At 36.2% G+C, this 25,026-nt stretch overlaps 1 protein-coding gene, 6 non-coding genes and 2 pseudogenes across 7 annotated transcripts in view; 6 read left to right on the top strand and 3 right to left on the bottom strand.

The window, feature by feature from the left end:
* Window positions 1-25,026, top strand: part of angpt1 (angiopoietin 1) — a 217,445-nt gene that overhangs the window by 123,941 nt on the left and 68,478 nt on the right. The gene's annotated exons all lie outside the window — the stretch shown is intronic.
* On the top strand, window positions 6,301-6,382 carry trnas-gcu (transfer RNA serine (anticodon GCU)). The gene has a single exon. It is a non-coding gene; the product is annotated as a tRNA-Ser (tRNA).
* On the top strand, window positions 6,562-6,643 carry trnas-gcu (transfer RNA serine (anticodon GCU)). The gene has a single exon. It is a non-coding gene; the product is annotated as a tRNA-Ser (tRNA).
* On the bottom strand, window positions 7,285-7,425 carry LOC130247316 (U4 spliceosomal RNA). Its single transcript, XR_008839526.1, has one exon. It is a non-coding gene; the product is annotated as a U4 spliceosomal RNA (small nuclear RNA).
* trnas-gcu (transfer RNA serine (anticodon GCU)) lies at window positions 9,070-9,151 on the top strand. Its single transcript has one exon. It is a non-coding gene; the product is annotated as a tRNA-Ser (tRNA).
* LOC130247317 (U4 spliceosomal RNA) lies at window positions 9,806-9,967 on the bottom strand (annotated as a pseudogene).
* trnas-gcu (transfer RNA serine (anticodon GCU)) lies at window positions 11,620-11,701 on the top strand. The gene has a single exon. It is a non-coding gene; the product is annotated as a tRNA-Ser (tRNA).
* trnas-gcu (transfer RNA serine (anticodon GCU)) lies at window positions 11,881-11,962 on the top strand. The gene has a single exon. It is a non-coding gene; the product is annotated as a tRNA-Ser (tRNA).
* LOC130247318 (U4 spliceosomal RNA) lies at window positions 12,618-12,780 on the bottom strand (annotated as a pseudogene).

Genomic DNA, 25,026 nt, shown 5'->3' with positions numbered 1-25,026 from the left:
AGACAGACGAGTCTTCGCTGAGGCCAGCTTCCAGCCTCCGCCACTGAGACTGCAGCTCTGCACAAGACGTTTGGCCAGCGGAGAAATTAAAATGGTCGTGCCCAACTGAGTCTGGTTTCTCTCAAGGTTTTTTTTCTTCACTTCCGCCTTTAGTGAATTTTTTTTCCCTCTCCGCTGTCGCCACTGGCTTGCATGGCTCAGGATCTGTAGAGCTGCGCATCGATGGATTTGCTCTTCAGTATTTGGACTCTCAGTAGTGATTATTAAACCACACTGAACTGAGCTAAACTGAACTGAACTTAAACACTACAAACTGAACTACACTGTTCCTATTTACTGTGACCTTTTATGTGAAGCTGCTTTGACACAATCTACATTGTATAAGCGCTATACAAATAAAGGTGAATTGAATATTCTGATAACCACACCCTAAAAATTAACCATGTTTTACACACATACACCACAAGAGATGATTACATCGATTTAATTTATTGAAGCAGTTCAGAGCTGATGAGAATAGAATCTGAATTTAGCCCAATTATGGCTGCACACCACAGGTATCAACTCACAGTTTTCTGGCACAAATATAGCCTTGTGTACTTGAACAAGGTGTATTATTCCAGCAGTGGTTCGCTGAGGAAGGGGAATAAAGACAATTTTATAGATTAAAAAATATATAATAATAAATAAATAAAAAGCCCTCTTACCTGTCCAGTTGATCTCCAAGCAGTGCTCTGTATTCTTGTTGTTAGGCTCTCCTGAACACCAGTTGGTATAACCAAATGGAGATCCATCAGACCAAAACCAATTTTCTGCCTAATGAGAGATCACCTCATGTGGATTAGTACTCATATTCTCAGACCAGTAACCCTACCAAGCATTGGTAAGCATTACCAAGAGTTGACAAGTTCACTGGTTACCTGCAGCATTCCCCATGGAGAAAATGAAAAGCAGCAGAAGACTACTCAGAGTCACCATCATGAACCTGAGAAATAATAAACAGGAAAATTCAGTGTTTGAACTAAAGTAAAGGGAAAAATTCAGAATATTAGAGTGGTTCAATAGCTCATGATGCCTAAATCACCTCAGTGTTCCGATTTAATAATTTCTGAAGAGTTTGTGAAGTTGCTCAATCAGCCCTGCTGTCATAAAGTGAGTACACAGACAAACAAACAAAATAACCAAGGCAAAAACATTAAACGTCTAATAAAGTAAACATTCACGAAACCAAACACAGAGACAGTAAATAACAACAGAAACCTGAAGAAAACCAAACCAGACAAAAACTAAAGGGTGTTGAGGAACTCAAATACACTCACTGATGAACTAATACAGGTGATACAGATTGAACTATCCTTTGACACAGGTGAAGGAAATTAGTGGCAGGAACTGGAACAAAGAGGGAAAAATGCAGAAACAAACGCAGAAAACACTAAAGCTGCGGTCACACTTGACTTTTCCTCCCATAGACTTCCATTCATACGCACGTGAATGCGTCAGACCGGAAACGCGGGGTCATGCGTCAAGTTTCGCATGTTGCTGCGGTGCAAAGTTCAAGCTTGGTGAACTCTAACCTGCGAAATCGCATCACTTGACTGCGTGAGACCAATCGAGGATCAAAACACGACCTCTCTGGGCAGAAATGTAAAACATGGAGCAATCGCTGGCTTTTTTAATGTCTAATCATCTTGTTTAATCCCGCCCCTTTTCGCAGCACCGCACGACAGAATTTCGCACACACAAAGCCCAGTGTGACCGTAGCTTTCAACAAGTCCCAAACTGTGACATCTGCTTTTATACTTGCCTTGATAAGTAAACCCTGATGATACAGAATTTCAAATAAATCAACACTATTCATAAATGGGAGAATGTGGATAAGACATGTAAATAAAGACATATCTGAATAAAAACTAAATATCTAGATACATATTTAAGCTATCATAAAATTATGGTGGACCAAAAGTGACACTTAAAAATAAAATGAAAAATACTGATCAATTTAATAATTCAAACATGTTAATCACATTAAAATGTGTAAAAAAAAATCACTGTTTTAAAATGTAAAAAAAAAAAGAAAAGAATAAAAGCATTTCAGCAAATGCTATTTTAAAATCTTTATTTAATATGTTTGATGTTTTGATTAATCAGTGGATTAAAAACTACAGTGGCTGAGAGATCTTAACGTGCTCAATTTAAATCAACACGTGCAATTACAAAAAACACCAGTAAATTATTAAAGATTTTTATCCATTTAACAGCACACATGCTGCAAATCCTCACAACGCACATGAAAACTTCACTGCATTTTCCCACAACGCAAACAAATTAATAAAACGTGCTGCATTTTCTCACAACACAAAAAGAACAGAACACAACGGAAACGTTTCAAGGGGACCCAAAAATGTGAGCGACGCCACTGTGCCATGACTATTCCTCAGTGAAGTTGTAGATGATCTTTGAAAGGTGAGTTTTTTGTTTGTTTATTTTAATATCCAATTCCTGTGTATTTAGTATTTTTAGCCTAAATAACCATAACCTAAATTGCCGGGTCCGTCACATTTTAGGGTCTCCTTGAAATATTTGCATTGTGTTGTGAGAAAATGCAACTCGTTTTTGTAATATGTCTGCATTGTGAGAAAATGCAACACTTCTTTTGAATTGTATGACAATACAGCATGTTTAAAAATGTGTTTACGTTGGGACAATTCGCAGTACATGTGCTGTCAAACTGATGAAGATCTTTTCTTAATTTGCTGGTGTTTTTGTAATTGCACGTTTTCTTAAATTGCAGCATGTTACGCTCTTTTGGTCATCGTAATAAACAATTTTGAACAGTTTTAACCATTTTTAAATGAATCTGTTTATTAAATATCATTTAAGAAATCAAATTACATATTTGTTCATGTAAAAGGGTGATTTAATATTAAAATGTACTCGATTAGGGATCAGAGCTCTAAAATACCTTAGGTATAAAAGTTGTTTAAACATTAATTTTTTTTAGAAACTCATTGCTTTAATATATATATATATATATATATATATATATATATATATATATATATATATATATATATATATATATATAAAAACCACAGACACACAAAGAACATTGCTCACCAGCCACCACTGCTTAGAATCCAACAAATCTTATTACTACACACATTTACCACAGCATATACAATCAAGTTAGCTTTTATTGATTGGAGGTGTGATGAAGAGAATGTATTAGGATTCAAGTGAAGTCATACATATACAACAACATTGTAAAGACACTGGAAAAGTGAGCAGTACTGGAAAACTGTAACAGGATGACTGCATTCAATCACAGTTTTTTAGCACACAAATAGCCCATCGAGGTCGAACAGCCTTGATTGTTCCAGCAACGCTTTGATGTTGGGAAGAAAGAAAAAGAAACTAAGCGGTATCAGCGGTGATCATGCATGTTTGTACATGTATAATATCAACTTTAATCCTTTGACAAGATGAAGCATTTCAAGTTACTGTGTGAAGTTAGACCACTAAAATGACCAAACACACACATACACTCTCACTCACATGTCCAACTGATCTCCAAGCAGTTCTCGTTCCCCTTACTAGGCTCTCCTGAGCACCAGTTGGTATAACTAAACCCAGATCCATCAGTCCACAAGCACTGTCCATCCTGAGTAGAGGAAAATCAGATTTATTAGAAGTTATTTATATATACACTGTAAAAATGTCTGTGATTTTAACAGTAAAAATCTGTACAATCTACAGTGAAAACCTGTTAAATGACTAACAGCTCATTTCAGTGCAAAATACGGTAAATAACTGTAACAGATCTAACCTTTGTTTTCGAGAAACTAATCAGAGTGTCTGAAATCTCACCATACACCCTGATTCACTAGTCCCTAAATTAGTCAATTAGTTTAGTCCACTAGACAGAGTGAATGACCACAAATAAGTGAATTGATGAACACCTGCAGCACACAACCAGAAATCAAACTACAGACACCGCCACATACCAAACCAACTGAATTAAAACAGAGGATTAAACAACTATATTAAATAACAGCATTAGCAGCTTCACTGATTACAGTTTGACTTCAATTCTCTCATATCTGCAAGAATATTTGATAATTAACAGAGGTTTATATTTTTATTGAAAATGTTTGATTTGACCTCACCATCATGGAGATCAGAGGCTGCATTAGTTGAGCTCTTAAACATTTTGACGGCTGAAAAATGTTTCTCTGGCTGTTATAACTGACTTTCTGAAACTCATCAGTTACAGCAAGACAAGACATGAAGTCTTTTATGTGCTTATTACAGAATTGATTATAACAAGTCACAACAAAATGTTGGAACTAATTGTAATTAATTTATGTCATGTTTGGACAGTAGTACAGCTTCCAGAAAGGTCAACAAACCATTATGATGAAATTAATCATTAGAGTTTCATTCAGAAAACCTAGAGTGCTTTAGTAACTTTTCTAAGACACACAGACATCAAGAATCAGGATATGAACCTCAACCATGGTTGCTGAAAAAAAAAAAGCTGCTTAATTCATTCATGCTGCAATGCATGCTGGGTGCCAGCATAGCACAAAAAAACTCCCAGCATGCATTGCAGCATGAATTAATTATGCAGCGTTATGCTCTTAACATTTCTTTCTTTAATTTATTTTGTTTTTGGGGTGTAATGTTTCAATATTTGGGGTGTAAATAAATATTTTTTTTTTTGTTAGTCACCATTATTGATATTCAAAGACTAATTGTTGACATCTGTGTGTTTTCAAGTTCTGCCATAGTTCAAACGTTCTCATAATGGCTGGTGTATTTAGACCTGTTAATCTCTCATTAATTGCTGAAGTCTCAGTGGTTTCAGTTATGTATTGTATTCAATTCTCACACTAAAGATGATATTCAACAAGAATGCATGGGTGACTTTGACATGATAGTTAACCTCATCACACTTAATTTTATGTATGTTTGGGCTTTTCATGTTATGCAATTAGCGTGATTATCACTATTAATTATTGCAACCAAAGTAAAACCTATTTTGAATCAAGAAGTTGAAGATCCAGACTAAAACAGACTCTGTCTTCCATCATGGTGACTTCAAATGAACGACAGAAATTTCATTAAGAGCTTTTGTTCATGTGACAGACATATAGTCAGAGGTCAGTAATAAGTGAAGCTCCTGATGTTTGTGGAGTTGTTTAATGATCTCTGCTGAGCTCTTGAGAAATAAAAGTTTTATTGTGTAATTATTTTTATTAATTATTATTTTTATTTAGAGTTTTATTCTCAGTTGATTTCATCTTTGATTTTGGCTGTAATTTGTGTTATTTGGTCTTGTTTTTCTTTCCTTCAGTGATTCTGCTTGTTAACACTTGTTCATCAATAATTATTAATCCTCCTTTAATTAGACACGTATTTATCTCATTAACATCACTGTCTGAGTGTTCAACCCTCTGTAGTGAGGACACTAGTGAAGATTTTGCTCTGGGATTTGAGGGGTTAAATGTGTTCGATGAAAAATACAGACTGTGGAATGTATTTTTAACAGAAATATTCTGTAAACTAAATTTACGAATGTAAAATGTTAAAAACAGTAGATTACTGGCAACCACAGCTGCCAGTATTTTTTTGTAAAATCAGGAAAAACAACAGCAAAATACTGTAAAACATTTTTGTTTCACCATTGTGGAGGATAGTAGCATCTGTGTGCAAGTCCAAGATGAACTCAGAGAATCTGATGTTATGCTGCATCTTCTTTTGTTTAAAGGTAACTGTAGTTACTAATGCTGTGAAAGTCTGTTTGTTAATTAATCACACATGAACACAATAATGCATTAAATGACTTTATTTAAAAAGTTTTTGTAGTGAACTGATGTACGATGGTTCTCAATATGCTCAGATATATTACTTAGACATTTAAAATGTTGATTTTATTGCCAGTAAATGCCAATTAAAACGTAGTTGCTTTCTGCGAATATAAATAATTAACTCAAAGGTATGTAAATGATCATTGTATCAGTTAATGAATACAATTTTCTCTTGTTAAAAATACATTTTTCTGTAAAAAAAGAAAAATTCTGTATTTTTTACAAAAAAGTTCTGGCAACCATAGCTGCCAGTATTTTTCCGGAAATTTTACAGAATTTTTTTTACAGTGTAACTTACTTGCACCCTCTTTGTGCTTCGAAGCATGTTATGCCAAAATTGAGTGTCATCTTCACGAAAATAGTTGCAAAAACATACACGTACACATATGTGCCACAGTCCAGCCTCCATCAGTAAAGTAGCAACATATTTGACGAGGTGGCCTAATGGTTAAGGCGATGGACTGCTAATCCATTGTGCTCTGCACGCGTGGGTTCGAATCCCATCCTCATCGCTCAAATGCTTTGGCATTTGAGAGATCCCGGTAATTCAGTGGAAGGTGTATTACTCATTCCCTCTTAGCGTTTTGAAGGATGTTGCTGCAAAATTTAATGTCATCTGTATGAAAAGTAGCTGCAACTACGTACATATATGCCAAAGTCCAGCCCCCATCAGAAAAGTGGCTACATGCATGACAAGGTGGCCGAGTGGTTAAGGCGATGGACTGCTAATCCATTGTGCTCTGCATGCATGGGTTCGAATCCCATCCTCGTCGTTCATTTAAGGAAGCCCGGTGCTTCCGGGGAAGTTATCTTACTCGCACCATCTTCATGCTTCGAAGCACGTTATGGCAAAATTGAATGTCATCTTACGTATACACATATGTGCCACAGTCCAGCCTCCATCAGGAAAGCAAGAACATATGTGACAAGGTGGCCGAGTGGTTAGGGTGATGGACTGCTAATCGATTGTGCTGATGAGGTGGCCGAGTAGTTAAGGTGATGCACTTCTAATCCATTTTGCACTGGATGTGTGGGTTTGAATCCCATCCTCGTCGCTCATTTGCTCTGGTGTTTGAGAGAGCCCGGTGCTTCCGTGGAAGGTGTTTTACTCGCACCCTCCTAGCGTTTTGAAGGATGTTATGGTAAAAGTTAATCCAGCCTCCGGCAGGGATGGACGGCAAATCCACTGTGCTCCGCCTGTGTGGGTTCAAATCCCATTCTCGTCGTTCAATTGCTTTTGCATTTTAGAGAGCCTGGTGCTTCCATGGAAGGTTTCTTACACGCACTCTGCTTGCATTTTGAAGAATGTTATGGTACAGGTTAATCCAGCCTGCTGCATGTTTAGGAGCTCAACGAAAGTTGCAACATGTTAGTGAAACAGAAGCACAGCTATCCTTTTCAACAGAACATTAAGCCTACTAAAAGGCTGACAAAAATTGCCAGAGCTGACTGTATTTCAAGTCATCTCAGCAAGGTACTGGGTAAAGTTTTCAACCAGCAATGATCACACCTCGGATAGACCTCATAGGCTACGATATTGCCTCTGCGAAAGAATAGCTATGAACTCTTCTGTGTACCAATCTGGACATACAACGACAAGGTGGCATCAAACTTTAAACTGCCAGCAATCAGCCCTCTGGCACCAATGAGTGCATGCTGTGTCAGCAGAACAGGGTATTGATTTGTCCAAAAATAATTACTAATACATTGTTTCATTTTTACTTATAGAAAAGTATACACTGATTATGTGAATCTGGGAGAAGAGAATTGTGGGTAATCTGGTAAAGGGGGCGGAGTCACAACGCTGAACGGCAGAGAAAAGGGATGAGATTGGGATGTATTTATTGGGCTGTACAGGGATTGGGGTAAGGTAATGAAGAATGCAAGAGCACTGAAACCATATTTTGACAGAAATCCAAGGTCAGCTATGCTGCCGTTTTTAGACTCAGGCATTCTGTCTAGTTTCTCTCGAACAAAACCAGAAGAAACATGTTGCAGTTAATGTTGAACAATAAAGCCTGGTTTATACTTCTGTGTCAAGTGATCAGCGTGATCCACGGCGCAAGCCTTGCGCGTGAAACGCAAGCCTTATACTTCTGCGCACTGTTTCTGTTGCTCTGCAATACACTTCCGAAACGCTAGCTGGCAGTAGGTGTTTATGTTTCTCTGTGTTGAGTTTCTTCGCTGGTGTTTTTTTTTTTTTTGAACGCTTCCTTAATGTGCATGTGGCTCAAATTCGCTCATTTTGAGGCAGGAACCAGTGGACGTGCAACAACTTTAATTAAAAGGTAAACACAAAACAACAGTCTCCATGCGGAGCTCCTTCATGGGACTCCACACTTTTTTTTTTTTTCATGGGACTCCACACTTCATGCTCGTGAGGCTCTCACCTCCGCCCACACTCGTCAGCGCTACCAAGTCGACCAATCGCAGAGCTACGCGTACGCGTTACATTTTTTGAGAGGTGCGCGTCAATGTCGCCGACGGCCACAGCGAGGTGCTATGCAACTACGTGTAGGCTGCGCCGTTGCATACGCGTGAGCTTGACGCCGAGGTATAAATCAGCCCTAACTCTGGGGCACTGATCAGAGCTACTGATAAAGCTCCTTATGACAACCTTTATCTTCATCTTTTCTGTAAGAACATCCATTCGAGTCCCAAAAGTTAATCCTTTCTCTAGCACAACGCTGTGCTTACACGTGACGAGGTGGCCGAGTGCTTAGGTTAGTATGTTGTACTCTGCAAGTTCTGGTTTAAATCCCATCCTCATAGTTTCACTGTTTTGAGAGAGGCAACTGCTTCTGTCTAAGGTTTCTTACTTGCACCTCTCAGCGTCTTAAAGGATGTTTATGGCAAAATTGTATGTAATACTTAGCGAAAATAGCTGCAAAAACATACGTATATGCCATAGACCAGTCTCCATTAGGAGAGCACCTATATGCGTGGCGAGGTGGCTGAGTGGTCAAGGCGATGGACTGCTAATCCGTTTTGCTTTGCATGTGTGAGTTGAATTCCAGCCTGGTCATTCGTTTAAGAGAGCCCGGTGTTTACGTGGAAGGTAACTTACTTGCACCCTCTTCGTGCTTCGAAGCATGTTATGGCAAAATTGAGTGTCATCTTAACGAAAATAGCTGCAAAAACATACACGTACACATAAGTGCCACAGTCCAACCTCCATCAGTAAAATGGGAACGTATGTGACGAGGTGGCCGAGTGGTTAAGGCGATGGACTGCTAATCCATTGTGCTCTGCTCGTGTGGGTTCGAATCCCATCCTCGTCGTTCATTTAAGGGAGCCCGGTGCTTCCGGGGAAGTTATCTTACTCGCACCATCTTCGTGCTTCGAAGCATGTTATGGCAAAATTGAATGTCATCTTACCGAATATTTTTGCAAAATAGTTGCAAAAACATACATATACACATATGTGCCACAGTCCAGCCTCCATCAGGAAAGCGAGAACATATGTGACAAGGTGGCCGAGTGGTTAAGGCGATGGACTGCTAATTGATTCTGCTGATGAGGTGGCCGAGTAGTTAAGGTGATGCACTTCTAATCCATTTTGCACTGCATGTGTGGGTTTGAATCCCATCCTCGTCGCTCATTTGCTCTGGTGTTTGAGAGAGCCCGGTGCTTCCGTGGAAGGTGTTTTACTCGCACCCTCCTAGCGTTTTGAAGGATGTTATGGTAAAAGTTAATCCAGCCTCCGGCAGGGATGGACGGCAAATCCACTGTGCTCCGCCTGTGTGGGTTCAAATCCCATTCTCGTCGTTCAATTGCTTTTGCATTTTAGAGAGCCTGGTGCTTCCATGGAAGGTTTCTTACACGCACTCTGCTTGCATTCTGAAGAATGTTATGGTACAGGTTAATCCAGCCTGCTGCATGTTTAGGAGCTCAACGAAAGTAGCAACATGTTAATGAAACAGAAGCACAGCTATCCTTTTCAACAGAACATTAAGTCTGCTAAAAGGCTGACAAAAATTGCCAGAGCTGACAGTTTTTCAAGTCATCTCAGCGAGGTATTGGGTAAAGTTTTCAACCAGCAATGGTCACATCTCGGATAGACCTCATAGGCTACGATATTGCCTCTGCGAAAGAATAGCTGGAACAGCTATGAACTCTTCTGTGTACCAATCTGGACATGCAACGACAAGGTGGCATCAAACTTTAAACTGCCAGCAATCAGCCCTCTGGCATCAATGAGTGCATGCTGTGTCAGCAGAACAGGGTATTGATTTGTCCAAAAATAATTACTTATACATTGTTTCATTTTTACTTAAAAGAAAAGTATACACTACTTATGTGAATCTGGGAGAAGAGAATTGTGGGTAATCTGGTAAAGGGGGCGGAGTCACAACGCTGAACGGCAGAGAAAAGGGATGAGATTGGGATGTGTTTATTGGGCTGTACAGGGATTGGGGTAAGGTAATGAAGAATGCAAGGGCACTGAAACCATATTTTGACAGAAATCCAAGGTCAGCGATGCTGCCGTTTTTAGACTCAGGCATTCTGTCTAGTTTCTCTCCAACAAAACCAGAAGAAACATGTTGCAGTTAATGTTGAACAATAAAGCCTGGTTTATACTTCTGTGTCAAGTGATCAGCGTGATCCACGGCGCAAGCCTTGCGCGTAGCCATGCACTTATACTTCTGCGCACTGTTTCTGTTGCTCTGCAATACACTTCCGAAACGCTAGCTGGCAGTAGGTGTTTATGTTTCTCTGTGTTGAGTTTCTTCGCTGGTGTTTTGTTTTTTTCTGAACGCTTCCTTAATGTGCATGTGGCTCAAATTCGCTCATTTTGAGGCAGGAACCAGTGGACGTGCAACAACTTTAATTAAAAGGTAAACACAAAACAACAGTCTCCATGCGGAGCTCCTTCATGGGACTCCACACTTTTTTTTTTTTTCATGGGACTCCACACTTCACGCTCGTGAGGCTCTCACCTCCGCCCACACTCGTCAGCGCTACCAAGTCGACCAATCTCAGAGCTACGCGTACGCGTTACATTTTTTGAGAGGTGCGCGTCAATGTCGCCGACGGCCACAGCGAGGTGCTATGCAACTACGTGTAGGCTGCGCCGTAGCATACGCGTGAGCTTGACGCCGAGGTATAAATCAGCCCTAACTCTGGGGCACTGATCAGAGCTACTGATAAAGCTCCTTATGACAACCTTTATCTTCATCTTTTCTGTAAGAACATCCATTCGAGTCCCAAAAGTTAATCCTTTCTCTAGCACAACGCTGTGCTTACACGTGACGAGGTGGCTGAGTGCTTAGGTTAGTATGTTGTACTCTGCAAGTTCTGGTTTAAATCCCATCCTCATAGTTTCACTGTTTTGAGAGAGGCAACTGCTTCTGTCTAAGGTTTCTTACTTGCACCTCTCAGCGTCTTAAAGGATGTTTATGGCAAAATTGTATGTAATACGTAGCGAAAATAGCTGCAAAAACATACGTATATGCCATAGACCAGTCTCCATTAGGAGAGCACCTATATGCGTGGCGAGGTGGCTGAGTGGTCAAGGCGATGGACTGCTAATCCGTTTTGCTTTGCATGTGTGAGTTGAATTCCAGCCTGGTCATTCGTTTAAGAGAGCCCGGTGTTTACGTGGAAGGTAACTTACTTGCACCCTCTTCGTGCTTCGAAGCATGTTATGGCAAAATTGAGTGTCATCTTAACGAAAATAGTTGCAAAAACATACACATACACATATGTGCCACAGTCCAACCTCCATCAGTGAAGTGGGAATGTATGTGACGAGGTGGCCGAATGGTTAAGGTGATGGACTGCTAATCCATTGTGCTCTGCACGCGTGGGTTCGAATCCCATCCTCGTCGCTCAAATGCTCTGGCATTTGAGAGATCCCGGTAATTCAGTGTAAGGTGTATTACTCATGCCCTCTTAGCATTTTGAAGGATGTTGCTGCAAAATTTAATGTCATCTGTATCGAAAGCATCTGCAAATACATACATATATGCCAAAGTCCAGCCCCCATCAGGAAAGTGGCTTCATGCATGACGAGGTGGCCGAGTGGTTAAGGCGATGGACTGCTAATCCATTGTGCTCTGCATGCGTGGGTTCGAATCCCATCCTCGTCGTTCATTTAAGGGAGCCCGGTGCTTCCGGGGAAGTTATCTTACTCGCACCATCTTCGTGCTTCGAAGCATGTTATGGCAAAATTGAATGTCATCTTACCGAATATTTTTGCAAAATAGTTGCAAAAACATACATATACACATATGTGCCACAGTCCAGCCTCCATCAGGAAAGCGAGAACATATGTGACAAGGTGGCCGAGTGGTTAAGGCGATGGACTGCTAATTGATTCTGCTGATGAGGTGGCCGAGTAGTTAAGGTGATGCACTTCTAATCCATTTTGCACTGCATGTGTGGGTTTGAATCCCATCCTCGTCGCTCATTTGCTCTGGTGTTTGAGAGAGCCCGGTGCTTCCGTGGAAGGTGTTTTACTCGCACCCTCCTAGCGTTTTGAAGGATGTTATGGTAAAAGTTAATCCAGCCTCCGGCAGGGATGGACGGCAAATCCACTGTGCTCCGCCTGTGTGGGTTCAAATCCCATTCTCGTCGTTCAATTGCTTTTGCATTTTAGAGAGCCTGGTGCTTCCATGGAAGGTTTCTTACACGCACTCTGCTTGCATTCTGAAGAATGTTATGGTACAGGTTAATCCAGCCTGCTGCATGTTTAGGAGCTCAACGAAAGTTAGCAACATGTTAATGAAACAGAAGCACAGCTATCCTTTTCAACAGAACATTAAGTCTGCTAAAAGGCTGACAAAAATTGCCAGAGCTGACAGTATTTCAAGTCATCTCAGTGAGGTATTGGGTAAAGTTTTCAACCAGCAATGATCACATCCTCGGATAGACCTCATAGGCTACGATATTGCCTCTGCGAAAGAATAGCTGTAACAGCTATGAACTCTTCTGTGTACCAATCTGGACATGCAACGACAAGGTGGCATCAAACTTTAAACTGCCAGCAATCAGCCCTCTGGCATCAATGAGTGCATGCTGTGTCAGCAGAACAGGGTATTGATTTGTCCAAAAATAATTACTTATACATTGTTTCATTTTTACTTAAAAGAAAAGTATACACTACTTATGTGAATCTGGGAGAAGAGAATTGTGGGTAATCTGGTAAAGGGGGCGGAGTCACAACGCTGAACGGCAGAGAAAAGGGATGAGATTGGGATGTATTTATTGGGCTGTACAGGGATTGGGGTAAGGTAATGAAGAATGCAAGGGCACTGAAACCATATTTTGACAGAAATCCAAGGTCAGCGATGCTGCCGTTTTTAGACTCAGGCATTCTGTCTAGTTTCTCTCCAACAAAACCAGAAGAAACATGTTGCAGTTAATGTTGAACAATAAAGCCTGGTTTATACTTCTGTGTAAAGTGATCAGCGTGATCCACGGCGCAAGCCTTGCGCATAGCCGTGCACTTATACTTCTGCGCACTGTTTCTGTTGCTCTGCAATACACTTCCGAAACGCTAGCTGGCAGTAGGTGTTTATGTTTCTCTGTGTTGAGTTTCTTCGCTGGTGTTTTGTTTTTTTCTGAACGCTTCCTTAATGTGCATGTGGCTCAAATTCGCTCATTTTGAGGCAGGAACCAGTGGACGTGCAACAACTTTAATTAAAAGGTAAACACAAAACAACAGTCTCCATGCGGAGCTCCTTCATGGGACTCCACACTTTTTTTTTTTTTCATGGGACTCCACACTTCACGCTCGTGAGGCTCTCACCTCCGCCCACACTCGTCAGCGCTACCAAGTCGACCAATCTCAGAGCTACGCGTACGCGTTACATTTTTTGAGAGGTGCGCGTCAATGTCGCCGACGGCCACAGCGAGGTGCTATGCAACTACGTGTAGGCTGCGCCGTAGCATATGCGTGAGCTTGACGCCGAGGTATAAATCAGCCCTAACTCTGGGGCACTGATCAGAGCTACTGATAAAGCTCCTTATGACAACCTTTATCTTCATCTTTTCTGTAAGAACATCCATTCGAGTCCCAAAAGTTAATCCTTTCTCTAGCACAACGCTGTGCTTACACGTGACGAGGTGGCCGAGTGCTTAGATTAGTATGTTGTACTCTGCAAGTTCTGGTTTAAATCCCATCCTCATAGTTTCACTGTTTTGAGAGAGGCAACTGCTTCTGTCTAAGGTTTCTTACTTGCACCTCTCAGCGTCTTAAAGGATGTTTATGGCAAAATTGTGTGTAATACTTAGCGAAAATAGCTGCAAAAACATACGTATATGCCATAGACCAGTCTCCATTAGGAGAGCACCTATATGCGTGGCGAGGTGGCTGAGTGGTCAAGGCGATGGACTGCTAATCCGTTTTGCTTTGCATGTGTGAGTTGAATTCCAGCCTGGTCATTCGTTTAAGAGAGCCCGGTGTTTACGTGGAATGTAACTTACTTGCACCCTCTTCTTGCTTCGAAGCATGTTATGGCAAAATTGAGTGTCATCTTAACGAAAATAGTTGCAAAAACATACACGTACACATATGTGCCCTCTAGAGTGCCCTCTAAACTCTGGTTGCCTTTCGCAGAAACCTACGCTCTCTGTCACCCAATAGACTATCCACCATTCCTTCAAACTCTCTTCCTCCATCTTGCAAACTCTCTGCACTTGATACGAACAGCGCCACTGATACACTCTGCTCCACGCTAGCATCATGTCTAGACAGACTATGTCCTCTTACGTCCAGGCCAGCCCGTGCCAGTCCTCCTGCACCCTGGCTCTCTGATGTTCTCCGTGAGCATCGCTCAAAACTTCGGGCTGCTGAGAGAATTTGGCGAAAAACTAAAAATCCTGAAAAGTGTGTAAACGTGCTCCATGGACATCGACCTGGACAGATTATTGTGCATAGATTTAGTTTATTATAGTTTTTAAAACATTTGTTCGAATTGTTTTATTTTATTTTTTTTTTAAATGTTATTTTGCAAAAAAGTGTATGCATATAAGTAAAGCTTGCTTGTTTTTACTCAATATTTAAAATCTTTTGATAAGAAATATTTAAAATATTATTATTTTTATTATTATGATGATACTCAGCTATACCTCTCTTTTCACCCTGATGATCCCTCGGTTCCAGCTCGCATTTTAGCCTGCCTGTCAGACATTTCACACTTGATGAAAGATCATCATCTTCAGCTTAACCTCGCGAAAACGGAAATGCTTGAAGTTTCTGCCAACCCGACTCTACACCATAACTTTTCAATCCACATGGATGAGGCAACCGTTACTGCATCCAAAATGGTAAAAAGCCTTGGAGTAACGATTTATGACCAACTAAACTTCTCTGACCACATTTCTAGAACTGCTCGATCTTGCAGATTCGCACTTTATAACATCAGAAAGATCCGACTCTTCCTATCTGAACATACAGCTCAACTCATTGTTCAAGCTCTTGTTCTCTCCAAACTGGACTATTGCAACTCTCTACTAGCCGGGCTTCCAGCTAATTCTATCAAACCTCTTCAGCTGCTTCAGAACGCAGCAGCACGAGTGGTCTTTGATGAACCCAAAAGAGCACGTCACTCCGCTACTCACCCGTTTGCACTGGCTGCCAGTTGCTGCTCGCATCAAATTCAAAGCTCTGATGTTTGCTTACAAAGCGACCTCTGGCTTTGCTCCTTCTTATCTGCTCTCACTTCTGCAGATTTATGTGCCCTCCAGAAACTTGCGTTCTGTGAATGAACGTCGCCTCGTTGTTCCATCCCTAAAAGGGAAGAAATCACTTTCCCGAACTCTCACATTCAATATGCCCAGTTGGTGGAATGAACTCCCTAACTACATCAGAACAGCAGAGTCACTTGCTGTCTTCAATAAACGACTAAAAACTCAACTGTTTAGTCTCCAATTTCCTTCCTAATCTTAACTGCCTCTCTGGCTATACCACTAACTGTACTCTCTCTCTCTCTCAAAAAAAAAATAAATAAATAAAATAAAATAAATTTACTAATGCTTAGCTTCTTAGACTTTACACACCTGATACTTGTCTATAGCACTTGTTTACTGCTGCTCTTATAGTTGTGTAAATTGCTTCCTTTTCCTCATTTGTAAGTCGCTTTGGATAAAAGCGTCTGCTAAATGACTAAATGTAAATGTAAAATGTTATGTTAATGTACAAAATAAACCTGATTTAACGCCCACAAACCGGGATTGAAGTGTCTTCTTTTATAATTGTTCTAACACACAGCTGTGCTGATGAAGTAAAGCTAAGCTAAATTGCTGTAATTCATTACACACATGCAATGTTTTAAAAACATTTTAAACTTGTAAAACTCACTCTTGATCACATTTGATGATCATTGATGATCCTAGCGAACTGAACAGACCTTTTATTCCCGGTTGCTTGCACGTCTGGTCTTGTTGATATGATTATACACGTGACTACCAGGACATGTTAATACGCACAGCTGTCAATCAAGTCAGTGGTCAGGGGGACCGCACTCCTACGTCAAGTTGCAGTCGATCTGAAAACTGCACCAATTGGTCCACCATTTTTATAATGTTAAATTTGAAGAAAAAAAAAAGGACTGGGTGTGTTTATATCACCTCAATATGACGGTCTATACACTATATCTACACACATGTCTGTGCAAACAGCTTGAAAAGTGGATTTTTCACCATAGGTGCCCTTTAAATCAGTGTGTTATCACCATGCTATTACTTTAATCAACCTAAACTAACAACCCTTTGTTATCTCAACAACTTTAGTGAAGCTAGTTGACTTGACAAAACAATATGTTGTGATAACAAATAAAGGATATAATTTTATACAGAGTAGACAAAATCAGATAAAACAAAACTAGACAAAACCTGACAAAATCAGGCAAAACTAAACTGGGCAAAACTATACAAAATTGGACAAAATAAAACTACACAAAACTAGACAAAATCAGACAAAAAAGCTAGACAAAAGTAGACAAAATCAGACAAAGCAAAAGTAGACAAAATCAGACAAAACAAAAGTAAACAAAATCAGACAATACAAAAGTAGACAAAAAAAGACAAAAAAAGCTAGACAAACATAGACAAAATCAGACAAAAGTAGAACAAATTGGACAAAACAAAAGTAAACAAAATCAGACAAAACAAAAGTAGACAAAAAAAGACAAAAAAGCTAGACAAACGTAGACAAAATCAGACAAAACAAAAGTAGACAAAATCAGAAAAAACAAAAGTAGACAAAAAAAGACAAAAAAAGCTAGACAAACATAGACAAAATATGACAAAAGTAGACCAAATCGGACAAAACAAAACTAAACAAAAGTAGACAAAATCAGACAAAACAAAGGGGACAAAATCAGACAAAACAAAACAAACGTAGACAAAATCAGACAAAACAAAAGTAGACAAAATCAGACAAAACATAATTAGACCAAAAAGACAAAATCAGACAAACAAAACTAGACAAAACAAAACTAGACAAAAGTAGACAAAATCAGACAAAACTAGACAAAAGTAGACAAAATCAGACAAAACGAAATTAGACAAAACTAGACAAAATCGGAAAAAACTACACAAAACTAAACAAATCTAGACAAAACTAAACAAAAATAGACAAAAACTAGAAAAGGGGAGATAAAATCAGACAAAACAAAACTAGACAAAAATAGACAAAATCAGACAAAATAAAACTAGACAAAAGTAGACAAAATCAGACAAAACACAAGTAGACAAAATCTGACAAATCTAGACAAAATTACACAAACAAAACTAGACAAAACAAAACTAGACAAAAGTAGACAAAATCGGACAAAACTAGACAAAACTAAACAAATTTAGACAAAACTAAACAAAAGGAGACACAACTAGACAAAAATAGACAAACTAAACAAAATGAGAAAAACTAAACAAAAATAGACAAAATCATACAAAAAAACTAGACAAAATCAGACAAAAGTAGACAAAATCAGACAAAACAAAAGTAGATAAAAGTAGAAAAAATCAGACAAAACAAAAAACTAGACAAAATTAGACAAAAGAGTAGACTAAATCAAACAAAGTTGACAAAAACAGACACAACAAAACTAGACAAAAGTAGACAAAACAAAACTAGACAAAAATAGACAAAATCAGACAAAACGAAATTAGACAAAACCTAACAAAACTAGACAAAAGTAGACAAAATCGGATAAAACTAGACAAAACTAAACAAATCTAGACAAAACTAAACAAACCTAGACAAAACAAAACTAGACAAAACTAGACAAAAGTAGACAAAATCAGACAAAACAAAACTACACAAAATCTGACACAACAAAACTAGACAAAAAAAACTAGACAAAATCAGACAAAAGTAGACAAAAGTAGACAAAATCAGACAAAAAGAAATTAGACAAAACTAAACAAAACTAGACAAAATAGGACAAAACTAAACAAATCTAGACAAAACTAAACAAAACCGGACAAAACTAGACAACACTAAACAAATCTAGACAAAACTAAACAAAACGAGACAAAACAAATCTAGACAAAACTAAACAAAAATAGACAAAATCAGACAAAACTAAACAAAATGAGACAAAAATAAACAAAAGTAGACAAAATCAGACAAAACAAAACTAGACAGAAGTAGACAAAATCAGACAAACAAAACTAGACAAAACAAAATAGACAAAAGTAGACAAAATCAGACAAAAAGAATTTAGACAAAACTAGACAAAATCGGACAAAACTAAACAAATCTAGACAAAACTAAACAAAACTAGACAAAAGTAGACTAAATCAGACAAAACGAAATTAGACAAAAGTATACAAAACCAGATAAAACTAGACAAAAGTAGACAAAACAAAACTAAACAAAAATAGACAAAATCAGACAAAACTAAACAAAACTACACAAAAGTAGACAAAATCAGACAAAACTAAACAAACCTAGACAAAACAAAACTAAACAAAAATAGACAAAATCAGACAAAACTAAACAAAGCAAGACAAAACTAAACAAAACTAGACAAAAGTAGACAAAATCAGACAAAACAAAAGTAGACAAAATCAGCCAAAACAAAACTAAACAAACATAGACAAAACAAAACTAGACGAAATCAGACAAAACTAAACAAAACGAGACAAAACTAAACAAAAATAGACAAGGGTAGATAAAATCAGACAAAACAATACTAGACAAAATCAGACAAAACAAAACTAGACAAAAGTAGACAAAATCTGACAAAACAAAACTAGACAAAAGTAGACAAAATCAAACAAAACAAAAGTACACAAAATCTGACAAAACAAAACTAGACAAAAATAGACAAAATCTGACAAAACAAAAGTAGACAAAATCAGACAAAACGTATCTAGACAAAATCAGACAAAACAAAAGTAGACTAAATCTGACAAAACAAAACTAGACAAAAGTAGACAAAATCAGACAAACAAAACTAGACAAAAAACTAGACAAAAGTAGACAAAATCAGACAAAAAGAAGTATCGCACAAAAAGAAAATCGCACAAAACTAAACAAATCTAGACAAAATTAAACAAAACTAGACAAAATCGGACAAAACTAAACAAATCTAGACAAAACTAAACAAAACTAGACAAAACCGGACAAAACTAAACAAATCTAGACAAAACTAAACAAAACTAAACAAAAGTAGACAAAATCAGACAAAACAAAAAACTAGACAAAAGACATAAATCAGACAAAAAGAAATTAGACAAAACTAGACAAAATCGGACAAAACTAAACAAATCTAGACAAAACTAAACAAAACCAGACAAAAGTAGACAAAATCGGACAAAACTAAACAAAATGAGACAAACATAAACAAAACTAGACAAAAGTAGACAAAATCAGACAAAACAAAACTAGACAGAAGTAGACAAAATCAGACAAACAAAACTAGACAAAACAAAAATAGACAAAATTAGACAAAATCAGACAGAACTAGACAAAAGTAGACAAAATCAGACAAAAAGAATTTAGACAAAACTAGACAAAATCGGACAAAACTAAACAAATCTAGACAAAACTAAACAAAACTAGACAAAAAAAGACAAAATCAGACAAGACGAAATTAGAAAAAACTAGACAAAAGTAGACAAAACCAGACAAAACTAGACAAAAGTAGACAAAACTAAACAAAAATAGACAAAATCAGACAAAACTAAACAAAACTACACAAAAGTAGACAAAATCAGACAAAACTAAACAAACCTAGACAAAACAAAACTAAACAAAAATAGACAAAATCAGACAAAACTAAACAAGACAAAACTAAACAAAACTAGACAAAAAAACTAGACAAAATCAGACAAAAGTAGACAAAATCAGACAAAAAGAAATTAGACTAAACTAAACAAAACTAGACAAAATAGGACAAAACTAAACAAATCTAGACAAAAGTAGACAAAATTGGACAAAACTAGATAAAACTAAACAAATCTAGACAAAACTAAACAAACCGAGACAAAACAAAACTAGACAAAACTAAACAAAAATAGACAAAATCAGACAAAACTAAACAAAATGAGACAAAATTAAACAAAACTAGACAAAATCAGACAAAACAAAACTAGACAAAATCTGACAAAACAAAACTAGACAAAAGTAGACAAAATCAGACAAACAAAACAAGACAAAACAAAACTAGACAAAAGTAGACAAAATCAGACAAAACAAAAGTAGATAAAAGTAGACAAAATCAGACAAAACAAAAAACTAGACAAAAGTAGACAAGTCAGAAAAAAGTAGACAAAATCAGACAAAACTAAACAAATCTAGACAAAACTAAACAAAACCAGACAAAAGTAGACAAAATCGGACAAAACTAGACAACACTAAACAAATCTAGACAAAACTAAACAAAAATAGACAAAATCAGACAAAACTAAACAAAATGAGACAAAAATAAACAAAACTAGACAAAAGTAGACAAAATCAGACAAAACAAAACTAGACAGAAGTAGACAAAATCAGACAGAACTAGACAAAAGTAGACAAAATCAGACAAAAAGAATTTAGACAAAACTAGACAAAATCGGACAAAACTAAACAAATCTAGACAAAACTAAACAAAACTAGACAAAAGTAGACAAAATCAGACAAAACGAAATTAGACAAAACTAGACAAAAGTAGACAAAACCAGACAAAACTAGACAAAAGTAGACAAAACAAAACTAAACAAAAATAGACAAAATCAGACAAAACTAAACAAAACTACACAAAAGTAGACAAAATCAGACAAAACTAAACAAACCTAGACAAAACAAAACTAAACAAAAATAGACAAAATCAGACAAAACTAAACAAAACAAGACAAAACTAAACAAAACTAGACAAAAGTAGACAAAATCAGCCAAAACAAAAGTAGACAAAAGTAGACAAAATCAGCCAAAACAAAAGTAGACAAAATCTGACAAAACAAAACTAGACAAAAGTAGACAAAATCAGACAAAACAAAACTAGACAAAAGTAGACAAAATCTGACAAAACAAAACTAGACAAAAGTAGACAAAATCAGACAAACAAAAGTAGACAAAACAAAACTAGACAAAATCAGACAAAAGCAGACAAAAGTAGACAAAATCAGACAAAAAGAAATTAGACAAAACTAAACAAAACTAGACAAAATAGGAAAAAACTAAACAAATCTAGACAAAACTAAACAAAACCGGACAAAACTAGACAACACTAAACAAATCTAGACAAAACTAAACAAACGAGACAAAACAAATCTAGACAAAACTAAACAAAAATAGACAAAATCAGACAAAACTAAACAAAATGAGACGAAAATAAACAAAACTAGACAAAAGTAGACAAATCAGACAAAACAAAACTAGACAGAAGTAGACAAAATCAGACAAACAAAACTAGACAAAACAAAAATAGACAAAAGTAGACAAAATCAGACAGAACTAGACAAAAGTAGACAAAATCAGACAAAAAGAATTTAGACAAAACTAGACAAAATCGGACAAAACTAAACAAATCTAGACAAAACTAAACAAAACTAGACAAAAGTAGACAAAATCAGACAAAACGAAATTAGACAAAACTAGACAAAAGTAGACAAAACCAGACAAAACTAGACAAAAGTAGACAAAACAAAACTAAACAAAAATAGACAAAATCAGACAAAACTAAACAAAACTACACAAAAGTAGACAAAATCATACAAAACTAAACAAACCTAGACAAAACAAAACTAAACAAAAATAGACAAAATCAGACAAAACTAAACAAAGCAAGACAAAACTAAACAAAACTAGACAAAAGTAGACAAAATCAGACAAAACAAAAGTAGACAAAATCAGCCAAAACAAAAGAAGACAAAATCTGACAAAACAAAACTAGACAAAAGTAGACAAAATCAGACAAAACTAAACAAAAATAGACAAAATCAGACATAACTAAACAAAGCAAGACAAAACTAAACAAAATTAGACAAATCAGACAAAAACTAGACAAAATCAGACAAAAGTAGACCAAAATCAGACAAAACAAAAGTAGATAAAAGTAGACAAAATCAGACAAAACAAAAAAACTAGACAAAAGACAAAAATCAGACAAAAAGAAATTAGACAAAACTAGACAAAATCGGACAAAACTAAACAAATCTAGACAAAACTAAACAAAACTAGACAAAAGTTGAACAAAATCGGACAAAACTACACAACACTAAAACAAACTCTAGACAAAACTAAACAAAATAGACAAAATCAGACAAAAGTAAACAAAATGAGACAAAACTAAACAAAAGTAGACAAAAGTAGACAACACTAAACAAATCTAGACAAAACTAAACAAAACGAGACAAAACAAATCTAGACAAAACTAAACAAAAATAGACAAATCAGACAAAACTAAAACAAATGAGACGAAAATAAACAAAACTAGACAAAAGTAGACCAAAATCAGACAAAACAAAACTAGACAGAAGTAGACAAAATCAGACAAACAAAACTAGACAAAACAAAAATAGACAAAAGTAGACAAAATCAGACAGAACTAGACAAAAGTAGACAAAATCAGACAAAAAGAATTTAGACAAAACTAGACAAAATCGGACAAAACTAAACAAATCTAGACAAAACTAAACAAAACTAGACAAAAGTAGACAAAATCAGACAAAACGAAATTAGACAAAACTAGACAAAAGTAGACAAAACCAGACAAAACTAGACAAAAGTAGACAAAACAAAACTAAACAAAAATAGACAAAATCAGACAAAACTAAACAAAACTACACAAAAGTAGACAAAATCATACAAAACTAAACAAACCTAGACAAAACAAAACTAAACAAAAATAGACAAAATCAGACAAAACTAAACAAAGCAAGACAAAACTAAACAAAACTAGACAAAAGTAGACAAAATCAGACAAAACAAAAGTAGACAAAAGTAGACAAAATCAGCCAAAACAAAAGAAGACAAAATCTGACAAAACAAAACTAGACAAAAGTAGAAAAAATCAGACAAAACTAAACAAAAATAGACAAAATCAGACATAACTAAAAAAAATGAGACAAAACTAAACAAAATTAGACAAAATCAGACAAAAAACTAGACAAAATCAGACAAAAGTAGACAAAATCAGACAAAACAAAAGTAGATAAAAGTAGACAAAATCAGACAAAACAAAAAACTAGACAAAAGACAAAAATCAGACAAAAAGAAATTAGACAAAACTAGACAAAATCGGACAAAACTAAACAAAACTAGACAAAAGTTGACAAAATCGGACAAAACTACACAACACTAAACAAATCTAGACAAAACTAAACAAAAATAGACAAAATCAGACAAAAGTAAACAAAATGAGACAAAACTAAACAAAAGTAGACAACATCAGACAAAACAAAACTAGACAGAAGTAGACAAAATCAGACAAACAAAACTAGACGAAACAAAAATAGACAAAAGTAGACAAAATCAGACAAAAAGAATTTAGACAAAACTAGACAAAATCGGACAAAACTAAACAAATCTAGACAAAACTAAACAAAACTAGACAAAAGTAGACTAAATCAGACTAAACAAAATAAGACAAAATCAGACGAAAAACTAGACATAATCAGACAAAAGTAGACAAAATCAGACAAAACAAAAGTAGATAAAAGTAGACAAAATCAGACAAAACAAAAAACTAGACAAAAGACAAAAATCAGACATAAAGAAATTAGACAAAACTAGACAAAATCGGACAAAACTAAACAAATCTAGACAAAACTAAACAAAACTAGACAAAAGTAGACAAAATCGGACAAAACTAGACAACACTAAACAAATCTAGACAAAACTAAACAAAAATAGACAAAATCAGAAAAAAGTAAACAAAATGAGACAAAACTAAACAAAACTAGACAAAAGTAGACAAAATCAGACAAAACAAAATCAGACAGAACTAGACAAAAGTAGACAAAATCAGACAAAAAGAATTTAGACAAAACTAGACAAAATCGGACAAAACTAAACAAATCTAGACAAAACTAAACAAAAGTAGACAAAACCAGATAAAACTAGACAAAAGTAGACAAAACAAAACTAAACAAAAATAGACAAAATCAGACAAAACTAAACAAAACTACACAAAAGTAGACAAAATCAGACAAAACTAAACAAACCTAGACAAAAAAAAATAAACAAAAATAGACAAAATCAGACAAAACTAAACAAAGCAAGACAAAACTAAACAAAACTAGACAAAAGTAGACAAAATCAGACAAAACAAAAGTAGACAAAAGTAGACAAAATCAGCCAAAACAAAACTAAACAAACATAGACAAAACAAAACTAGACAAAACTAGACGAAATCAGACAAAACTAAACAAAACGAGACAAAACTAAACAAAAATAGACAAGGGTAGATAAAATCAGACAAAACAATACTAGACAAAATCAGACAAAACAAAACTAGACAAAAGTAGACAAAATCTGACAAAACAAAACTAGACAAAATTAGACAAAATCAAACAAAACAAAAGTACACAAAATCTGACAAAACAAAACTAGACAAAAATAGACAAAATCTGACAAAACAAAAGTAGACAAAATCAGACAAAACGCATCTAGACAAAATCAGACAAAACAAAAGTAGACTAAATCTGACAAAACAAAACTAGACAAAAGTAGACAAAATCAGACAAACAAAACTAGACAAAAAACTAGACAAAAGTA

This window comes from Danio aesculapii, chromosome 19 (assembly GCF_903798145.1).
Source record: "Danio aesculapii chromosome 19, fDanAes4.1, whole genome shotgun sequence".
Classification (NCBI taxonomy): Eukaryota; Metazoa; Chordata; class Actinopteri; order Cypriniformes; family Danionidae; genus Danio; species Danio aesculapii.
The sequence above is the reverse complement of the archived record's forward strand: the minus strand, read 5'-3'. Positions and strand labels throughout refer to the sequence as shown.